Here is a 21,104-nt window from a genome sequence, read left to right as displayed (position 1 = left end):
GAGGGATCCAGCATTGTATTTTTTGCTAGTGCTTTGAGGAGAATCTCAAGCATTTCTGGGCATGGGGGTGATAATCCATCTCTAGGCATGGGGATGTTAAACCATGAGGGCATAGCTTTGTCTTCAAGCAGAAATGGACTTACAAGGATATCTCTGTCTGGTGTATGGGTGAAGGTAGGGGTTGGCAATTGTGATATCAGGAGGGTGTGGGAAACAAGTGAGGATCCTTTCTTAGTGCCAGCTACCAATGTGCCAGGCTTCTGTCTGGATGGAATGCGTCAGGCTAGCTGACAATTCACCTGTCTGTTCTTGCACCACTTTTGTTTCCCTTCATCTTCTAGTTAGTTTTTAGTCCACTTTTCTATAATTTCTTCTGAAGCTCAAGGTTCCAAGATTACCTAGTTTTACTTGATCTCTTGTATCTTTGTTGTAAGTTGTCTGTATAGTTATTCATTATACCTGATGTCCTTAATTCATAAGGTGAGCATCACGGCATGCCAGTTCAATAGAACAAAGTGTTCTTGCAATTGAGGGAGAAAAGAAGTGGAGGTCCAATGTCCATCTGCTACCTTAATTCTAAACCTATCAATATTAACAAGGGTTTAGGAGGGAGGGGGTAGGGAGGGAGATAGAAAAACGAGGAGCTGATACCAAGGGCTCAATTAGAAAGGAAATGTGTTGAGAATGATGAGGTCAACAAATGCACAAATGTCCTAAACACAATGGAATGATGTATTGATTGTGATAAGGGTTGTACAAGCCCCCAATAAAATGATATAAAAAAAAAGGGGGGCGACTGATTACAAGGATTTACATATAACCCCCTCCATGGAGTTGCACAACAGAAAAGTGGATGAAGGGAGATGTGGGCACTGTAAGACATGACAAAATAATTGATAAATGATCAAGGTTCCATGAAGCAGGGGAAAAAGTGAGGAGCTGATATAAAGGGAGTAAGGAGAAAGCAAATGTTTTGAGAATGATATCAAAAATGTACAAATGAGCGTGACACAATGTATGTACATATGGATAGTTATATGAGCCCTCAATAGAATGATTTTTATTTTTAAAAAAGGGAAAAGAGGAAGTTTCGGGGGGTGTGGGTGGTACATCTATTCCAAGCTATGCTGCTCCCTAAACTATGTGCTCAGATTAGTATTGGAAAATTCGTCTCACCTCATGGATAAAGTCAAATGGAACCCCAAGGACTCTTTCCGGAGGGCCGCGTTCCACCGGAAGAAGGCACCGGTCACCGCCTACCCACTTCCGGTCATATTTCTCTACCGCGTATGGAATTGTCCCTTTGCAACCACCGTAGCCATGCAACCTGCGTCCTTGCCTTCCCATTGGTTGGGGATTTTTTCGCCAAAGCGCAGGCGATTTCCTAGACCTGTGCTAATAAGCGCGGCGCGAACTAGGCTGCAGGGAGCCCGCAGACTCTTCGGTCAAGTGGGCGGCCGACAAGGAGGTCCCGGTACCAGGTCTACCCGCCATGTTCTGTGAAAAGGCGACGGAGGTGGTCCGCGAACTGCACCACACGCCAGAAGGGCAGCTGCCCGCCTTTAATATGACGGGCTGGAAGGCAGAGGGCGGGATGGAGGTCCGGGGAGCTTGGCTGAAAGGGGCTGGAGGGTGAGCGGGATCTCCCCTGGGCTGCTCTTTTCGCGGTTTGCTTCAGATTCCCCTGAGGGTGTGAGCCAAGTTCTGGAAGGGAAAGTAACAGCATAACAAAAGGTTACTGTGGGAGAAAGAAGGAAGTTACTGTACAACTCAGCAATTGCGCTTCCTCAAAGTCTACTTCCTTCCATTTTGCTTCATTTTTAGCTTTGTTGCTTTTCCTTTGCTTAGCCAATACGAACTAAAGTAAATTCGAATCCACCTCCATTCTGCCGAAGAAAGCTGGAAGCTTTCTGTTCTTTTAAAGATTGACAGCCTCAGAAACCCACAGAACCAGTCGTTTTTATTGGATCTAGCGTTTTATGCGCGTTAGTGTGCGCGCACGCACTCAGTGAGCAAAATGTGATGATGAAGTAGGCCTCTGGTGCCAGACTGAGATTCATACTCTGTTCGATCACTGTGGACTCAGGCTTTCTGTGCGTCCAGTGTTCTCACCAACAAAAATGGGCATGATGATGGTACAGAGCTCTTGGTGTAGTGAGGAACTGTACCTGACACACCCAGGGCTGAGTCCCTGTATGCTGTTTCTACAAGAAATAATAATAGTGCTAACAGTCGTATTGTTACTGTTATGATTATTTGTCCACTACAATAACATGGAAGTAGGAATGATGTTCAGCACTTAGCTTGCAATTGTCTCTCCTCATAATTGTGTGAGATCTGAGCTGTCTCCCCCCACCTCAAACATGTGAGTGGAGAATTGAAGTTAGGAGATTTGTCAGTGGTGATATAGCCAGTAAAGAGCAGAGCTAGAGCTTGAACCCTGGAAGTCTGGCTCAAGAGCCTGTACGTTTAAGCATCGTAGTAAACAATCATAGGGCAGCAACTAGATAGATGTCAGTGAGAGGACCAAGAAACACAAGTGAATAGAATGCAATGTGGTAAGTGAAACTGGTGTTGCGTAGATGGGAGCATAAAGAGAAATGCTACTGGGGGGTTGGGAGTGGGTGTTCGAGCCTTGTATGAAGTATTAGCCCTCACACAGGCAGGTGATAAACAATGGCTTAAGACTCATGATCACAACTGGAAAGGTTATGTATGGAGATGTCAATGGTGGGTTCTAGGATTAGAAAAACTTCGGCATTATTCCACAGGCATTTGGAATCAGGTAGAGGTTTTCAGGTAGGGGTGTGGCGGGATGTTTTTATATTTTGGAGTACTTATTGGCAGTAAAATGAGGCCTGGAGTTATGCATTGGGCTGCTAGCCTAATGGTCAGCAATTCAAACACACCAGCCATTCTAAGGGAGAAAGATAGCCGCTTCTGTAAAGATTTACAGCTGTGTAAACCATAGGGAGCAATTTTCTCCGTCCTATAGGGTCATTTAATCAAAATGTACTTAATGGAAGTGGTTTTGGTTATTGGCAATATGGAAAATGCATCAGAAGAGAAGAACTAATGGAGGCAGAGAGATGAGCTAGTGGTGAGAAATGTGGATGATTGAAACTCAATTCTACAGATATTGATAAATGAGTTTTTTAAGTGATTGAAGACTAGCAGGACTTGTAACTTTTAGAATTGTGGAGATGAAATGGGTAATAAATGACATCAAGAGTAAACAAGGCTATTCATCATCATCAGACATTTTCAACATATAATTGGCTACAGGGTTGGTTGAACCCAAGACTGTATTTTGGCTGAAAGAATATGTGGTGTCACTTCTTTTCAAATGGTCAACTATCTTATTAACATTTATGAATTTTAGAATTAAAACATTTTATTTGTCTAAGTGAAAAATTTCTATCTTAAGGTAGATGGTAGGAAAAATTCCTTTGGCTTTTCTTTTCTTGCAATACAAACCAAAACTGTGTCTTTGGGGGAAAAAATTGGGAGAAATATTTTAAAACTTGTATTTGTTGTTTTTGCAGTGAAAATGTGTACTTTCATGCTCGATTAAGCCTTTATTTTTGATATAGGTACATAAATAGCCAGAATTTATGCAATGGCTATGGATTTTAAATAAATTATATATATAAATTGAGGATAAATGTAGTACAGATAGATTTAGGGGATTAATTGAATGCATTGGGGAATCCATGGATATATATCAAAAGCAGTTTATATATTCCAGGAGGATGGACTCAGACAAATTCTGGAGGAGATGAAGGCTTTATATGAACAAAACCAATCCGATGTGTAAGTTTTCATAAGATTTTTTTTAAGTTATCAGAGTTAAGAATTAATTAGAAATAATATTAGCTAGTTGATTTTGCATCATATTTGGGGTTTTTTTAATCTCTGTGCACCTGATTATATTCTAACTATATAATTTAGCCCAGCTCTAAAGGACTTAATATTGCTTATTGTTATATCTGCATTTTGGGTGCTTTAATGCATATTTGTTGGTTGATTGATATGACGGAATTAGGATAGACCCAAATTGAGATACAAGTGAGTAAAAGCACTAACAAAGTGGAATACATACATTTTACTTTTTTAAAAAATTAATAGATGTTTTAATGCATTGAGTAAAGAGAATAGACAATATATAGTAGGCAGTATAGACAATAGACAACATGATAGCTACATGTTGGGCTGCTGACTGCAAGATCAGCTGTTTGGAACCATCAGCTACTCTGAGGAGGAAAGATGAAGCTTTCTACTCCTATAAAGTGACAGTCTTAAAAATCCAGAGGGGCAGTTCTACCCTGTCCTATGGGCAGAACTGCTTTGGGTGGAAATCAACTCACTGGCAGAGTTTGGTTTGAGTATCGGCGCAGTAGAGATTATTCATAGTTGGAGTGGAGTTTATACAGAACTAGTGCTGCAGAAAGCTCAAAAGGTTTCTAGATTTACAGATAGTAAAAGTTCAGCCTGGGATTTGGCACAGTGAAGAATTTGAGCTGTAAGACAAAGTAATAGTGCCCTGTGATTTGGTCAAAAAACAAACCAAGCTCACTGCCATTGAGTCAATGCCGACTCATAGTGACTCTATGGGACAGGATAGACTGCCTGTGTGGGTTTCTGAGCCTTTTTTAAAACAGTTTTATTGGTACTTAATCCACATATATCACACAATTCAATAGTTCAGTCATATCAAGAAGACTTACATAATCATTAACACAATCAATTCTTTAGAGATAAAATTACAAATAATGAGTAAGAAAGAAAAGACCACCTTGTCTTAGAACAAGCAAGAAATGCTCTCACCTAAACAGCAGTTGTCAACCTGTTGGTTACTACCCGTTGGGGGTCAAACAACCCTTTCACAGGAGTCACCTAAGACCTGAAAACACATTTCCAATGGTCTTAGGAACCAAGACACTGTTCCTCTAGCTGTCTCTAGGCAGGGCTGCCCATATGCAGATATGCCCACATACGAGTAACTGGCGTGAAAACTGTTACCCATGCTACACTATGCTTTACAACAAAATTAATTTCATTTGTAGTTAGAAATTAGTCTTTCACAATAGAAAATGTTTTTGTGATTAATCACTCTGCTTTAATTGTGTTCAAATTGTAACAATGAAAATACTTCCTGCTTATCAGGTTTTACATGACGATTCATAACAGTAGCAAAATTACAGTTATGAAGTAGCAACAAAAATAATTTTATGGTTGGGGGGGTCACCACAATATGAGGGACTGTAGTAAATGTATATTAGGAAGGTTGAAAACCACTGACCAAGAACAAGTTCAGGTTAGAAGGGAGGTCATCTGACCATGTATCCAGTTCATTCCAGCATAATCACACTTACAATGATCTCTATCTGATAGAAAAGCTGTTCGAGACACTTTCCTGTGACTAGAGGGGATCTGCTGGTGGCTTAATCTGACTAGATACTCTGCAGATGGGTTTGGGGCCCCCCTATCTTCTATAGCATTCTATAAATTGGGTCTTCGAAATTTGGGCTCTGATACTTTTCCCTTTGTCATTTTTGAATTTTGTTTTGCGTGCCTTTGGGTCACGCAAGCTGGTGTGCTTCTTCTTTGTGGACATAGTTCACTCCTCGTTTAGATGACTACTTGTTTGAATTTAAGACTCCACACACTATTCCGATTGATAGTGAGCACCATTTGTTTTCTTCACCACACTTAGCTATAGCACCCTTATCTTCAGTGATCATTACATGAGGTGGGCAAGGCCATGTTATCCAAACTAACTGTCTTTGGATTGGGACTAAAGTTAAATTGGGGCCAGAATCCATCTGCTTGTCCCTGGGATATGCATAGCTCGGGTTTACTTTGACAGCCATACTATGACAAATTAATACCCTGTAAGACCAACTACCCCACCAACAGCAGCAAAACAACTAGCAGACAACTAAAGACAAACACAAACAAAACAAGCAAATGAAAGGCAAGGAAAAAAACCCATAGAAACAGAAAAGTAACACATTGTCAATCATTCCCCCTGGAGTATAAGATGATTGCACTGGCAACACCATCAAGTTTTCCGATGACACATCATTCTGCTGTAGGTTTGAGGAGTCTGCAAGTACAGTTCTAACTTGAGCCGAAACCCATGAGTTGTTGCTCCACACAGTTAGATCTCATATTCAGTTGAATTCTGTTTACCCTAAGCAGGGGGGATCGATGCCAGGGGAAACATCCTGGATCAATTCTTCCAAGTTTAAATCCCTGCCCAACAGATCAAAGCCAGTCATATCACTGAGAGGGGAGCATCAAGGTACTAAATATATGGTGATTCTGAGTCCCTTTTGATGGACTCCAACCAAATGGGGTTCCCCCCAAGGTCCAATGACCATCACTTCCACAGGTCCAGGGCAGCCACTCTGCTTCCTCTTCTATCTAAGCACCCCAGTCCTCAGTCCAAGGGTACAGGCACCTTTGAGGCCAGGCTCAGTTCATTCTGCTGGGCCTCTGTGTTAAGCGCTTGTGTAGCCCGAGTGATGCCATGCTGACCACAAGGTTTACCGTACCACAAGGTCAGCATCCAGTGACATCTTGGTGTTTAGTCCATGGCATGTTTTATTGAGCTTTGGCTAGAGACATATTTGTAGTGTTTACCCAGGAACATAAAATCTGTCCCTATAGGTTCCCTACAATCATTGTTTAGCACACCTTCCCAATGTGAGGATATTTCTCCCCATTCACCTACCATGCTCGCCAACAGAACTATCAGTGATGTTCCTCTCCCCTGGCCTAAACTTGATTTCCTGGCAAGGTTCTTTCATTTCTGTGGGGATTTGCCCCAGCCTTGTCTTGGTGTAGACCCTCAGGTGGATGGTCTTATCCCATATCCCACCTCTTTGTGGAGTGACCCACTTTGGAGGATATTTTTGGTTTAAGGATTATTTTAGGACTTGGGTTTTTCCAGTTTACGTGGCTCTAGAAAGTCTAGAGTTCTTGGTAATTTGAAATTCAATTTTGAATTTTTCCCTTTTGATCAGCATTCGTTTATAGATTCTTTAATCAAAAAGTTCACACTATCAATAGAATTGCCATGTGCCCCTGGGGGTGATTGATAATGTTCTCTAATATAAAATTACAATGATGTCTCTTAAGATTAACCAGAGATGTACGTAAACCATAGATAACATGAATGGGATTTAGACTTGCATTTAATTCTAGCCCAATATGAGAATTAGTTCTTGTGACTTGGCCCTTTTTGATGCTCACTGAAGATATGGATGCTATAGCAAAGTGTAGTAAAGAAATTTAGATGGTATGATTTTTAGAAAGAATGGCGCATGGGGGTCTTATTTTTCAACAAGCAGCCTTCTGAGTGAAATATCACCTAAGTCCACATGGAAGAAGCACATCAGCCTTTGTGACCAGAGGAGTGTGAATAATTAAAACTCAAATATGAAGGAGGGAATAGTATTAGAGCTTAAATTGTGAACACCTGATTTGCAGAAGGATATGGATGACAGTGGAAATCCAAAATCATTTGCAAGTTCCACACAAGTGGTTTAAGATTCCGGTGAATCCTCTCTGACTCAGTTGAAGGATGTCAGTAGTCTTGCTATCAGACAGAGAGTGTTATAGAGATGATTACAATAAAGCATGATATCATTTGACCTCTGTTTTGACCCATTTTACTTCAGTAAAAACAAAGTGCAGGGGAAATATGTATGGATAAAGCTCTGTGAGTCCTCTCTGAGCATAGACAAGTGTTGTGGTTAGCCTTGCTGTTATGCAGAGTGCATTGGAAAGTGGATTATTGCAGATGCAATTCCTTTAAAATTTAGCACCATAGCCATTGATCTCCTTTTTGACCCATTTTAAATTGATTTTAGTTTTTTATATTTTCTATCTTTTCAGTTGGGATACTTTTGTTTTACTTTGTTATTTTTAGTAGGTTTTTTGCTGTTTTTAAATGTTTTAGTGTATATGAAATCTAGGGTAGGTATATCTATTGAGACAATATCTTGATTAATGGTTCCTGAGTTGTGGCCGGGGCGGTTTGAAGGAAGTGAGTACAATAATAACAGTGAGTACAAGAAGGAAGAAAATGTTCTAAATTCGATTGTGGTAATGATTGTACAACTCTTCTTAATATGATTGAACCATTTAATTATATAATTTGCGATGGACTTTTTAACAGTTTATTGGTATATAATTCACATATCGTTGTAGAATCATCACCATAATCAGGTTTAGATATTTTCTTCATTCTTGGACTCATTGTTATTAGCTCCCCATTTCCTCCCCACCTCCCCTGCCCTGCCCCAAGGAACCATGAATCCAGTTACTGCCTCTGATTCACCTATCTTGGATTTTATATACAGAAAAACAGTGAAAACAATAAAAACAACACTAACAAGACTATGAAAGTAAAACAAAAACCTCAGTCAAAAGAAAGCTACAAGTATCTTAAGAACTAGAACACATTTAGATGGCTCATAAGGGAGAGCAAATGGTGGGGTGCTGAGTTTGAACCTAACCGCATCCGCAGGAATCCACTGCGCTCTGCATGCTAGCGAGGCCCTCCACCCCTCGTCCATGGTCACAGTGAGGCTCCAAGGGTTTGCTTCATGAGTGTTTTCCCTTCACTTTTTTTTTAAATTGAAACAGCTTTAAAATGGGTCCAAAGGAAAATCAAATAAGATATACTGCATTTTGATCTATGTCTGACATATTGATTTACAGTGTCTGATAATAGAGCTCTTCACATCCCTCAGCTATAACGAGAGGGAATTCACAAGAGGCTTGATCTCTTTGTGGACCCTCTAAATGGATTTTGGGCTTCCACTGACAACCATAGCCTTCTACAAACCAATTGTTCACAATTTAAGCTTTGATATCATTCCAGCCTTTAGATTTGGATTATGTTCACACAGGCTGATGGGCTCCTTCCATGTGACACCCCACTTAGATGGCTGCTTGTTTGAAAACAAACCTTTAAAATCCCCAACACTATTTTTTCTAATAGCTGGGCACCATCTAGGTTCTTCACCACATTTTGCTGTAGACTCATATCTTCAGTGATTTCTTCATGAGGGCAACCACCAAGCAGGACCATGTCATAAGAACTAGCTGTTCTTAGATTGGGACTAGAATTAAGTACAAGCCTAAAATCCACTCATGGTTTATAAATGACTCTGGTTCACCTAAGAGACATCATTGTCATTTTATGTTACAGAACATTATCAATTATCATCCCCTTGCTGACGCATGACAACTTTATAGGGCAGGGTAGAACTGTCCTGTGAGTCTCCCAGCCTGCACATCATCACAGGAGTAAAAAGCCTCATCCTTCCCCCACAGACTTGGCTGGTGACTTTAAACTGCTGATGTTTCACTTAGGAGTCTAATGTGTAGCCGGTACACTTTGATGGTGTCATTAGTTTAGCCAATGTTACAGAATTTAGAACATTGTCGAGAAAGGGAAATTATACAAGTATGGGCCAGCTGTGAACTGCAATACATGAATTGTTGACTTGTGTAAATTAAACCTTTAAGTGACTGAGCACTATTTACAGAAACAACAGGAGTTGGTGATAGGGCAAACGTTCCAATAATATTTACAACAGCAGAGCCACACCTGCCATAAAAAGCAAAGAAGCATTAAAACAGACTGGTAGTTCTGGGCCACTGTTCTTGGTGGCAAGAGATTGAAACCAAGTCCCGTGCTGTGGTTGACTTCTTTCACTAGTTTAATGACATCGAGTCCCATCCATATTGTAGATTGTGCCAATTCTTCATTTCTCCGATTGGCTGAGTAACAACATCAGCAGCAGCAGTAGTGTGTACACATATATATCACATTTTCCTATTCATGGGCATTAGGTGGTTCTTATCTTCACCCATTGCAAATAGTATAGCAAGGAATGTTGGTGTACAAGTCTGTTTGCATGTCTTTTCAAATCTGGGTGTAGTAGATCAGATTTTTGTTGAGCTGCGACACTACTACCTACATTAGCGATACCATTTTACATTCCTACCAGCAATGGATACAGGAAAATTTTTTTTTTGGTAGTGAGTTTGGTTAGGTTTATTTATTTTATTAAATCATTTTATTGGGGCCTTGTATAACTAACTCTTTGCACAATCCATAAATCCATCTATTATGTCAAGCACATTTGTTGCCATCATCATTCTCAAAACATTTTCTTTCTTCTTGAGTCTTTGGTATCCGCTCATTTTTTACCCTTCTTCTCCCTCCCTCCCTACCTCACAAAACTTTGATAATTTATAAAATTTTTTTCATGTCTTACACTGTCCAATATCTCCCTTCACCCACTTTTCTGTTTTCCACCCCCAGGGAGGGGGTTATATGTGGATCATTGGTTCCTCTTTTCTCCCCCACCTTCCCCTTACCCTCCTGGTATTGCTGCACTCATTGATCCTGAAGGGTTTATCTGCCCTGGATTCCCTGTGTTTCTGGCTCTTATCTGTATCAGTGTACAGCCTCTGGTCTACCCGGATTTGTAAGGTAGAATTGAGATCATGATTATTGGGGGAGGAAGCATTAAAGAACTAGAGGAAACTTGCGTGTTTCATCAGTGTTATACTGCACACTGACTGGCTCGTCTCCTCCCTGTGACCCTGCTGTAAAGGGATGTCTACTTGCCTACAGATGGACTTTGAGTCTCCACTCCGCACTCCCCCTCATTCACAATGATGATTTTTTTTGTTCTTTGATGACTGGTACCTGTTCCTATAGATACCTCGTGATCACACAGGTTAGTGTGCTTCATCCATGTGGGTCTCTATCTTCAAGCCTTTAAGATCCCAGAGGCCATATCTTTTGATAGCTGGTACCATCAGCTTTCTTTTTCACATTTGCTTATGCACCTGTTTTGTCTTCAGCAATCATGTAGGGAAGGTGAGCATCATGGAATGCCAATTTAATAGAACAAAGTGTTCTTGCATTGAGGGAGTATTTGAGTAGAGTCCCAATGTCCTTTAATACTAAACCTATAAATACATGCACATTAGATCTACTTCTCCATCATCATATATAAATATTGGCATGTACACACCTGTATTTAGACCTTTAAATACTCTTTGACTCCTAATTCTTTCCTCTATTTCCTTTTGCTTTCTTCTTGTCCCACTATCATGCTCAGTCTTCATTTGGATTTCAGTAATTCCTCTAGGTTATACTGCTCTTGATCAAGCCCTACCAGGCCTCCTGCACCCTCCTGGCCATTGATTTTGAATCACTTATTGTTCCCTTGTCCCTAGGTTTGTTAACACCCACTTCCTTTCCCCCCACCCCCGCCTCCCCTGCTCCCATATCTCCCCAGAACCAGCAGTCCGTTGTTTTCTCCTTCAGATTGTTTATCCCGCCTATTTTTTCTAGATAGAATTGCAGAGATAATAATATGCACAAAAAAACAAGACAGAGCAAAACGAAGCAACAAAAGAAAACCAAAAAAAGACAAAAAAAAAAAAAAGAAAAGCCTGTAAATAGTTCAAGGTCTGTTTGTTGACCTTTAGGAGTGTTTTCCAGTTGAGTCTGATGGGGTGGCACACTCTGGCCCCAAAGTCTATTTTTTGTACTCCCTCAAGACTTCTTTGCTCTGCTTCCTTTGCTGTTCTGTTGCATGGCTCTTAGTGTTTTGCCTCAGTGTGATGGGGTCAGATTGGGCACAGTTCCCACACTGTGTTTCCAGTGTTGTCCCCTGGTAGCACTATGGGTCAGTGAGGTACATCGTGTCTCATAGTGGACTGGCCATATGGTCCTCTCTGTGCTTTGACTTCTCTGAGTGGAAATATCGTCCTCAGGGCTTGGTGGGCCAGGATGTGTTCCACTTTGAACTACTTTCTTGTATTCATAACACTTGTAAATTCTTGTTTTAAAAATTTGTCCCCCATCTTCCTGATGTCCTTCTGAGAAAACAATCACTGTAAGCAATGTCTGGTTAAATTATATATCAAAAGAAATCTTTTTATTTACCCACCTATAAATGTGATTTTTGTTTAGGACATTTGATGTATGTTTTTAAGTACTTGGTATTAGGTGTATTTGTGCTTAGTTTGTACAATGTAGACCATAATCTGGTACCCATAGAGTGACAGCAGATAGAAAAACCTAACAGCACAGGGTGTGCATTTTTCCTGTTTTCAGGGCCTAGTGCATTATGTGGAACAAAGCATGGTGGACCCTTTTTATATTCATCTAATTGCTTTAAAATGCTAAAGTAGATACTTACTCCTTTTGTTCTTCTGGTTTTAAAATGTGATCCATATCAAGTGTCTAAGAAGATGTGCATTTTATAGGGTGAAACTACTTCCTCTGTATATGAAAAAACCCTAAAGTATAGTAAAAAATATAGATGGGGAAATAGCAAATATTTGTTGAATGAATAAACTGCTGACCCCATGTCCAGCTACAGTAGTGTGGTGAGGATTCGGAAGTGCTCCTAGAAGCGGAGTGCTCATACAATAGAAACATCATGTAAGACCACCTTCTTCGGGCCATGATGTCAGGTTTTCTCTTACCTCAGTGAACAAATAGGACACTTGTCTTTTGAAATAATAGAAAGCAATCAGTGTGCAAAACTGTACAATACCAACTGGTTAAAGGAGATTAAATTATTATAGTATCATTGCATTGACAAGTTAGTTAACTTGGCTTTTTCTTAATTTAATCTTGTAATGTGTAAATAAAAGTTCTGAAGTAGAAGCAGCACAATTTGCTTAGGTAAACTGTTACGTACAAATAGGTAAAAATGTGTACGTGTATCAGTCCTTTGAAAAATATCATGGAAAAGTTAATTTTTTGGTTCTGTAGTGCCAGGAACTGGATTTAATGGTTTCTTGTGGGGATTGTAGGGGTGGTTGGTGGGAAAGAGGAAGCTAATAACAATGAGTACAAGAAATAAGAAAATGTTCTAAAATTGATTGTAGTGGTAATTGTACAGTTTTTTGTACAATTCTTAATAACTATTGAATTGTTTGATGTGAATTGTTACATGTCAATAAAACTTAAAAATTTTTGTTGTTCTGCAGTGTATTTATCCATTTTCTCTTTAATTCTCTTCCTAGTAATGAAGCAAAATCAGACGGAAGAAGCAATTTGATACCAACCATCAAATTTCGGCACTGTTCTTTGTTAAGAAATCGACGCTGCACTATTGCGTACTTGTAAGCTGCTGTGATTTTACTTGTAGTAGCAGGAAACAAAGAAGAGTTTTCCATGGGGTTTCTCAATTAAGTTTCTGGTTGATAGCAACAGATCTCAGATTTATTTATCTCTGTGGTTATGCATGGAGCCCTGGTAGCATGGTTACTTGTTGGGCTGTGATCTACATGGTCCACAGTTCAAAACCACTAGTAGTTCCGAGGGGAAAAGGCCGTGTTTCTATTCCTGTAAATAATTACAATCTCGGAAACCCACAGGGGTTTGCTATGAGTCAGCATTGGCTTGATGGAAGTGAGAGTGTTTTCAGTGTTTATGCGCTGGACTGTTAACCAGAAACAGCATTTCAAAACCACCAGCTGTTCTGCGGGGAAAAGATGAGGCTTTCTACTCTTAAAAAAGAGTTACAATCTCGGAAACTCACTGGTGCGCTTCTATCCTGTCCTTACAGTGTCAGTATGAGTCAAACAACTCCATGTGGCAGTGAGTTATTTCTTTTAAGTTTGATTTAATGTAAGCATTTTAATTTCGTTTTTCCAGTTTAAAATTTGTATTGTAAAAGATTGCACTATTCTTGAAAGCAGAGAGAATAATATAGTGAAGCTCCTGGAGTTGTCTTATAAATTTAACAATACATTTTCCATAATTTATGACATATGTATGTTAGGCTACTTAAAACTAAGTACTAAACATCAGATAACATTTTACCACTATATACTTTAGGATACATCTCTAAGAAATAAGGGCCTTTCTGATCTTTTTCCACATTACTGCTGTGTCACCATCACAGTTACGACAATGAACAGTGCTAGGGGCATCAGCCCAGTTCCTATTCCCGATTTCTGGTAGTCCCAAAGATGTCTTCTTAGAGTAGATCTATTTGCATCAGAATCTTAAAAAAAAAATCCACAAATGACAGTTTAGTTGATAAGATCCTTGAGTCCTTACTGATAGAACAGTGTCTGATTTCCTGCTTGTTTGTATGCTAATACTCTCTCAATGTCCTAGGTATGACCGGTTACTGCGGATTCGTGCACTTAGGTGGGAATATGGCAGTGTGTTGCCTAATGCTTTACGATTTCACATGTCTGCTGAAGAAGTAAGTTAGCACTTTTTCAAGTTAATGATTTTGGGAAAATACTGAGATCCTGGCTTTTTTTTTCTACAATGATGTTTACTAGTATTTCTCTGTTTTCTGTAAATTTTCTATATTTTGTTTGTGAGAATGTGTAGAGGTAAATATAAACTACTAACTCAGCAGTTTGTATATATAATTTATTGACACATACTTTTTGAATTAAGCAACCATTCTTACCATACTTTTCTGAGTTATTCCTCACTAGCATAAGCTTACTACTCCAAGATTCCTAGCTAATCTTTTGAGTTGCTATCATTTGATCCATGATTTGATCACCTTTTCAGCAATAAGTTTTCAGCGTTTTTTAAGCAGTTAGTACTTACTGCGATAGGCATGGGAAGTATAAAACCAAACTCATTACTCTCAAGTCGATTGTGACTAAAACTGCCTCAGAGGTTTATAAGGCTATACATTATTTTTGTTTTGAACTGTCTTATTTGGCACATAATCCATATACACTATCAATCTTTATGGAAACCAACTGCCATATTTTTCTCTTACAGAGTAGCTAAGTGGATTCAAATTGCCAACCTTTCCATTAATAGTGACAAATGTAGCAACTGCCACTGGGGTACCCTCCTGGAAGGGAGTAGTAGTAAGTAATTCTAGTGCTACAGGGAAAACTGACAAACAATAAAAAAAGGAGTTTCTTTTATTTATTAGTGATTCATCAGTGGAGTTGAAAAGCCGACATTATTCTTAGGAGATATGTAGTTTTCTAGTCAGCATGAATAAATATTCAGAATAAGATGAGTATTTGTCACTGAAGGTAGGGTGCTAGACCAGTATTTCAAGATAGAACATTAGAGTCAGAACACTTGGTTTCAACTCCTGACACTGCTTTCTAATCTTGGGCAAGTAACCTCATTGCTCTGTGTTCACTCCTTTATTTACAAAATGGGGTCATAGTGTGTCCTACTACAGCCTTGGTTCTCAACCTTCCTAATGCCACGACCCTTGAATAGAGTTCCTCATGTTGTGGTGATCCCCAATCTTAAAATCATTTTTGTTGCTACTTCATAACTGTAATTTTGCTACTGTTGTGAATTATAATGTAAACATCTGATATGTAGGATATATTTTTAGTTTACAAATTGAACATATTTAAAGCATAGTGATTAATCACAAAAATAGGTAATTATATCTTGTGAAATACTGATTTCTAATTATAAATAAATGAAATTTTGTCTTGAAGCATGGTGTAGCATGAGTAACAGTCTTAATATAACAATAGTGAACTACATTGCTACATTTTGCGACAGTGTGCGTAAAAAGCCAGAAGGTTGAGATAGTTTCTTTCTCACTAGATCAGAAATTCTCCAGACAGTCTTTGCAAGAGCACAAGATCATCTTCCACAACAAATCTACTTCTTTATTTAGACTTGATAACAAACAAGCTGGAAAACCCTGTTTCACAAAGATAAGTTGTTGGAAATGGAAGAAAAAGGTGCAACACAGTCTCCGACAGAACAGGACCTGACTGCAAACACTTGATCCAGAATTTTGTAACTGGCATTGTAGAGAAATCAGTTCTCGCTGCATCGCTGTTAGTTCAATAAACGTCTCTTGTGCTATCTCAGGAACATCTTCAACTTTGACTGCAAATGGGCTTCTGGCAAGTGCAAATGAGGTGTCGGGTAGATTTGGAAAGTACGATGAAATTTCATCTGCAAGCATATGCAAGTGTTCTTTCACAGAAATTGTAATCCTTTTGTCTGGTTCAGTGTCATGTTCTTCAAAGAAAACAGATAGGGTAGGCATGTAAATTTTATTTTCTTTTTATTATTTTTTTGGTAAATTTTATTTTCATCCAATTTTTCCCCCAAAGCTGATGTTTCCTTTGGAATGGTCAGATATTTTCAGATAAATCAAGGCATGTTGCATTTTGTCCTTGCAGTAATAAATTGTAACTCATTCAAGATGGCAAAGATGGCAATCAAACTATTTTCTGTATCTCACTTTTATCGCTGCAAAATGCTTTGAACTGCGGTCATGTTTTCTGATAAAAAACGTTTTGAGTTCATCACCATGCTCAAAAACACCTTTTAAAACTTTTCCTCTGGACAACCGTCTCACTTCAGTTGCGAAAGCAGTAGACTGTTTAAAGTGCTCGCCTTTACAAAATTGACAGAATTTATGATGCTTCTCATTACTTCTTGTAACTCTTTTGGCCGTGTATTTGTTGCTAATATTTTCTGATGAGTTATACAGTGAGTTCCGGTGACTTTCGGTGACTCAGTACCAAACGTTGAAATTCAGATTGACATCCTAGCATAGTGGAGCATCATCTGCAAACACCACAAACCTTTTCCCAAGAGATCTTATGCTCTTTCAGAATGAACCAACTATCAAATACATCACGTGTAGTAGTTGCCATTTTAAGAGGTTTGCAAAAAAAGAAACTCATATTTAAAGTCGCCATCATTAATATGCCTCAGGTAAACAGTAACTGTGAACAGTTTGCAACGTCTGTAGATTCATCACGCTGGATGCTAAATATTGGAAGTGGAGCAGATTTACTTTCCTGGATTATCTGATCAAGAATATCAGCAGCCTTGTCTGCTATTCTTCTGCAGGCAGTGTCATTTGATAAGAAAATTGCGCTCAATTTTGTAACAAATTCATCTCTGATCATAACTCGAACAATTTACTGGCCCCTGGCAACAGTGAATCCTCAGCAATGGTGTAGGGTTTCATAGCGCTGGTGATTCTGAGTGCCACCAAATATGAAACTTCAATGACTGCTACGTTTTGTTTGTGGTACTTGCCACCAGTGTCAAGTCTGGCTTTCTTGAGTTTATCATCAGCTTTGCTTTTAAAATAGTTGGTATCCTTGCCAGCAAAGCTCGGATATTTGCTATCAAAATGGCATATTAGTTTGTTCAGCTTCATAGATTCAACTAATAGAACTTCACAACAAGTAAGACATTGTAGTTTCTCAGTTCCTGCTGTCATTGAAGTAAAACCATACCATAAAAAATCCTCACTATCTTTTCTTAACGTTCTTCTACATGATCCATTGTCATGGGATGGTTGGCTAATGAAAATAATATATAACCATAGCTTTAATAATACAAAAGATGGCTCTCCCTCCTCCACCACTGCCACCTCCTCCTGCTGTTCCTGCAGCTGCCTGTGTGCTCGTTTGGTGCGGACCTGGTACCTCTTTTGAGAAGACTTCAGCATTCACCCTGGCCAACAAAAAACTCAAGGGAGGAGTCAAGACTGAGAACAATGATCAGATTAACTTGAAGGTGGTAGGGCAGGATGGTTCTGTGGTGCAGTTTAAGATTCAGAGGCACACCCACTTAGTAAGCTAATGGAAGCCTATTGTGAACAGGGTTTGTCAATGAGTCAGATCTGATTTGATTCGACAGACAGCCAATCAATGAAACAGACACACCTGCACAGTTGGAAATGGAGGATGAAGATACAATTGATGTGTTCCAGCAGCAGACAGGAGGCATCTTCTAAGGGAGCCTGCTCCTTTCCTCCAGAACTCTCTTCCAGCCGACCAAGAATCCATTCTCGATTAGAAAACCACAGTTTGATTCCACCACCTCCTGACAACTACAGTATAGTTTTCTCTTTATTTCATTTCCCCTTCCTCATTCCTTTATTGTACACAAAGTAACTGGTGCATGTACACAAGCATATTAAATTTTTCCCTTTGTTTATTTATTCGTTTACTAAATCACCAATGGTATGTTTTGATCAACATCAGGTGGAGATGGGATGGGGAAAACACTGGTTCTGTGAAAGCTCCCCTTCTCCATCAGTGGCTTGCTCATTCAGCTTCTCTCTTTGTATTTCAGTAGGTTATTTTGCTCTCACTGTTTAACAAAAACAAAAAAAATGACATGAAAAAAATCCTTGCATGCCTTGTTCGATTGAAGAATTTTTATGTTTTTCATTTATCATTGTAAAACCAAGGACAGTTTTATAACATTTTTGTATGTAGCTATTACATGTAGGGCAATCTGTCTTTAAGTAGGCGTAAATTACTCTCAATGAAGCCTAGATAGTTTTCCCTTCAAGTCAAGCGTCTTGTTTAAATTTCTTATTTAAAAAAAAATAGTACTAAAGATGATACATGGCACAATTTAGTCAATACAGTTTATTAAAATTTCCTATGATTTAACATTCTCTATGTTGTGTTTTTACATACCTGTTACTATCACAAGGAGCAGTATTCACATCAACCACAGCTGAATATAAAAAGACCAATCAGCATCCAGATAAAGTTCCCATGGTACAGATATCGATTTTTTGCAGTAGTTTATGATTTTACCCAGAAATAATAATTCATGAAGTGTCATTTACCACCAATACTGCTGCTTTTAACACTGTCGCTGCTTTTAACACAGTAGCTGCTTTTAACACAGCAGCTGCTCTCTACGCATGTGTGACTTGTCCACATAAACACATTGTGGTGCCAACCCTGTCACATCCACCTTTATTTGTACAAGTTGAATGTGATGGGGTTGTCTGATTATGTCATTACGCTGCGTACTCGTATGTGGGCAGACCCTCCTGGAGATGGATAGAGGAGCAGTGACTTGGTTCCTAAGACCATTGGAAATACATGTTTTCCAATGGTCTTAAGTGACTCCTGTGAAAGGGTCCTTTGACCCCAAAAGAGGTCGTAACCCACAGGTTGAGAACTGCTGTATTAACAGGGTTGTTACAGGATGATTAAGGCTGCCCATTTGGAACATAGCATAGAACGGAATGTGATCAATGCTGTTATTGTGTGAGTTTGGTATAGTATATCACTTATGAAAGAAAGTGTTAGTCTGGGTTGACTAGAGGAACAGTCATACACTCATGTGTATAAGAACTTTATATAAAAGAGCAATTATATATTGAGAAAACATCTCAGCCCAGTTCAGATCAAGTTCCTAAGTCCGATATTAGCCTATATGTTCGGTACTAGTCGATAAATTCCTCTTTAGATTCACAGTATATGTAATGATGCCAAATGCAGGAATATCGCAGGCCAGTGGGTAGAAGGTCTTGTGGATCCAGTGGCAGTGTATGCATTTCAGTGTTGGCACGGGTCTCCTCCAGCTCTCTGACTGTCTCAGCGCAGAAAAGGAAGGTAGAGAGACTGGGTTTGATCTCCATTGAGCTACTTATTTCTGTCATGCCTCAAAATGAGGTCATCAAGCTGCAATTTTATTGACAGGCTGACAGGATATAATGTAATTGCCACGGCATGTATTCAGTAAATTTGCCATGAGTTTTATAAACAATTTACTTGCTAAATGCATTTAAAAAATTTAACTTGAGTTTAATTGACATAATTCATATACCACACAACCCAGTGGTTTAAATATATTAAAAAGAGCTGTGCAGTTATGATCTCCATCAATTTTAGAACATTTTCTTCAGTCTTAAACTCACCATTTGCCCCAGCCTGCCCTGTCCTAACCCAAAGAAACTTAATCCATTTATAGTCTTCACAGTAACTAAGTCCTATCCTAGATTTTACTTAAAGAAAATCATATGTGTATGGATTGTGATAAGAGTTGTATGAGCCCCTAATAAAATGTAAAACACAAAATAAAAAAAAACACCTAACTATCCTAAGTCATCATGGCAAAATATTGAATGCTCAAGAAACCACTGAAAACTCCAAAAAAAAAGAAAGAAAATCATATGCAAAAAAAACAGCCCTCAATCCAAAAGAAAATATAAAAACTAGAACAAATTTAAAAGGGACCAAAAGAGAGAAAAACAATAACGTTAAAAATTATCTGTGTTAATCTACTTTCCAATGCACTCAGTGTATAACAAGACTATTTCCATTCTTTGTTCATGGTCTAAGGAGATTCACTGGAGGCTTAATCTGTGTGGGAACTGTGCAAATGGAGTTTGGGCTTCCACTGTCATCCGCAGTCTGCTCAGGTTTTAATCTCTAATACCATTGCCTCCTCTGATCTTGGATTGCTAAGTACATTTCCATGCTTTATTTTTATTCTGTTCATGTTCTGGAGAAAGAAACAAAGTACCTCAGCTTCTTGAGGGAACTACTAAATAATTACGTTACCAGTTAATTTTTCAGGTTCTTTTTCCATGGTCTTTGTGCCGGAATCTTACATTAAGTGGACTTGAGGGGTGCCTCTTTATTATGGTGAAATGAACAGAACATGTTCTTTCTCTAATAACAATAGCTATAGTATTTTTTTAAAAACATAGAGTGTTTAAGAGTAATAGTTCTTGTAGGATTTTATCTTAAAATTTAAGTAACCAATAGATGAGGATTTTATTTTAAACATAAATACATGAACTTGTCGTGCATAAACTTTTTTAGTTTAGTACAAGGTAGTCATGACAAGGCACACAAGTAAGACTTCAAGATGCTGATTTTAGAACCAGAAAATTATAATTAACAATTATAATGTTAGTCTTGAGATTAGATTTCCATACTTTAGACTTCATTTTGACCTTGAGTTCAATGGAAATCCCTTATAGCTGGGCTCCAAATTCTGTGTTAATAGAGTCTCTACAAGGTCTAGTCTATGGGGAGAATCACTGCCTCTGCCTTTTCCTCCTCAGAGCATAAACCGAAATTCAGTTTCTATATGTGAACATTTCACTTTGAACTCACCGATAAGGGATAGGTGATGCCATCTTTAACAAAGATTAGTGTATTATTTTTTTCCATGAAGGTAGACAAATAGTAGTTTACAAGTTAGAGACTCCAAGACACTTTAGAGAGAGATAATCTTATGTCATAATTTCTTTTTTAAAAATCATTTTATTGGGGCTCATACAACTATTATCACA

General features: G+C 38.7%; 1 long non-coding RNA gene across 1 annotated transcript; it reads left to right on the top strand.

The window, feature by feature from the left end:
• Positions 1-1,381: 1,381 nt before the first annotated feature.
• On the top strand, positions 1,382-13,165 carry LOC142436730 (uncharacterized). The gene is made up of 3 exons (XR_012782092.1): positions 1,382-1,600; positions 3,749-3,813; positions 13,081-13,165. It is a non-coding gene; the product is annotated as an uncharacterized LOC142436730 (long non-coding RNA).
• Positions 13,166-21,104: the final 7,939 nt, after the last annotated feature.

This window comes from Tenrec ecaudatus, unplaced genomic scaffold (assembly GCF_050624435.1).
Source record: "Tenrec ecaudatus isolate mTenEca1 unplaced genomic scaffold, mTenEca1.hap1 Scaffold_552, whole genome shotgun sequence".
In the NCBI taxonomy this organism is placed as follows: Eukaryota; Metazoa; Chordata; class Mammalia; order Afrosoricida; family Tenrecidae; genus Tenrec; species Tenrec ecaudatus.
This window is presented reverse-complemented; position numbering and strand designations above follow the sequence as displayed.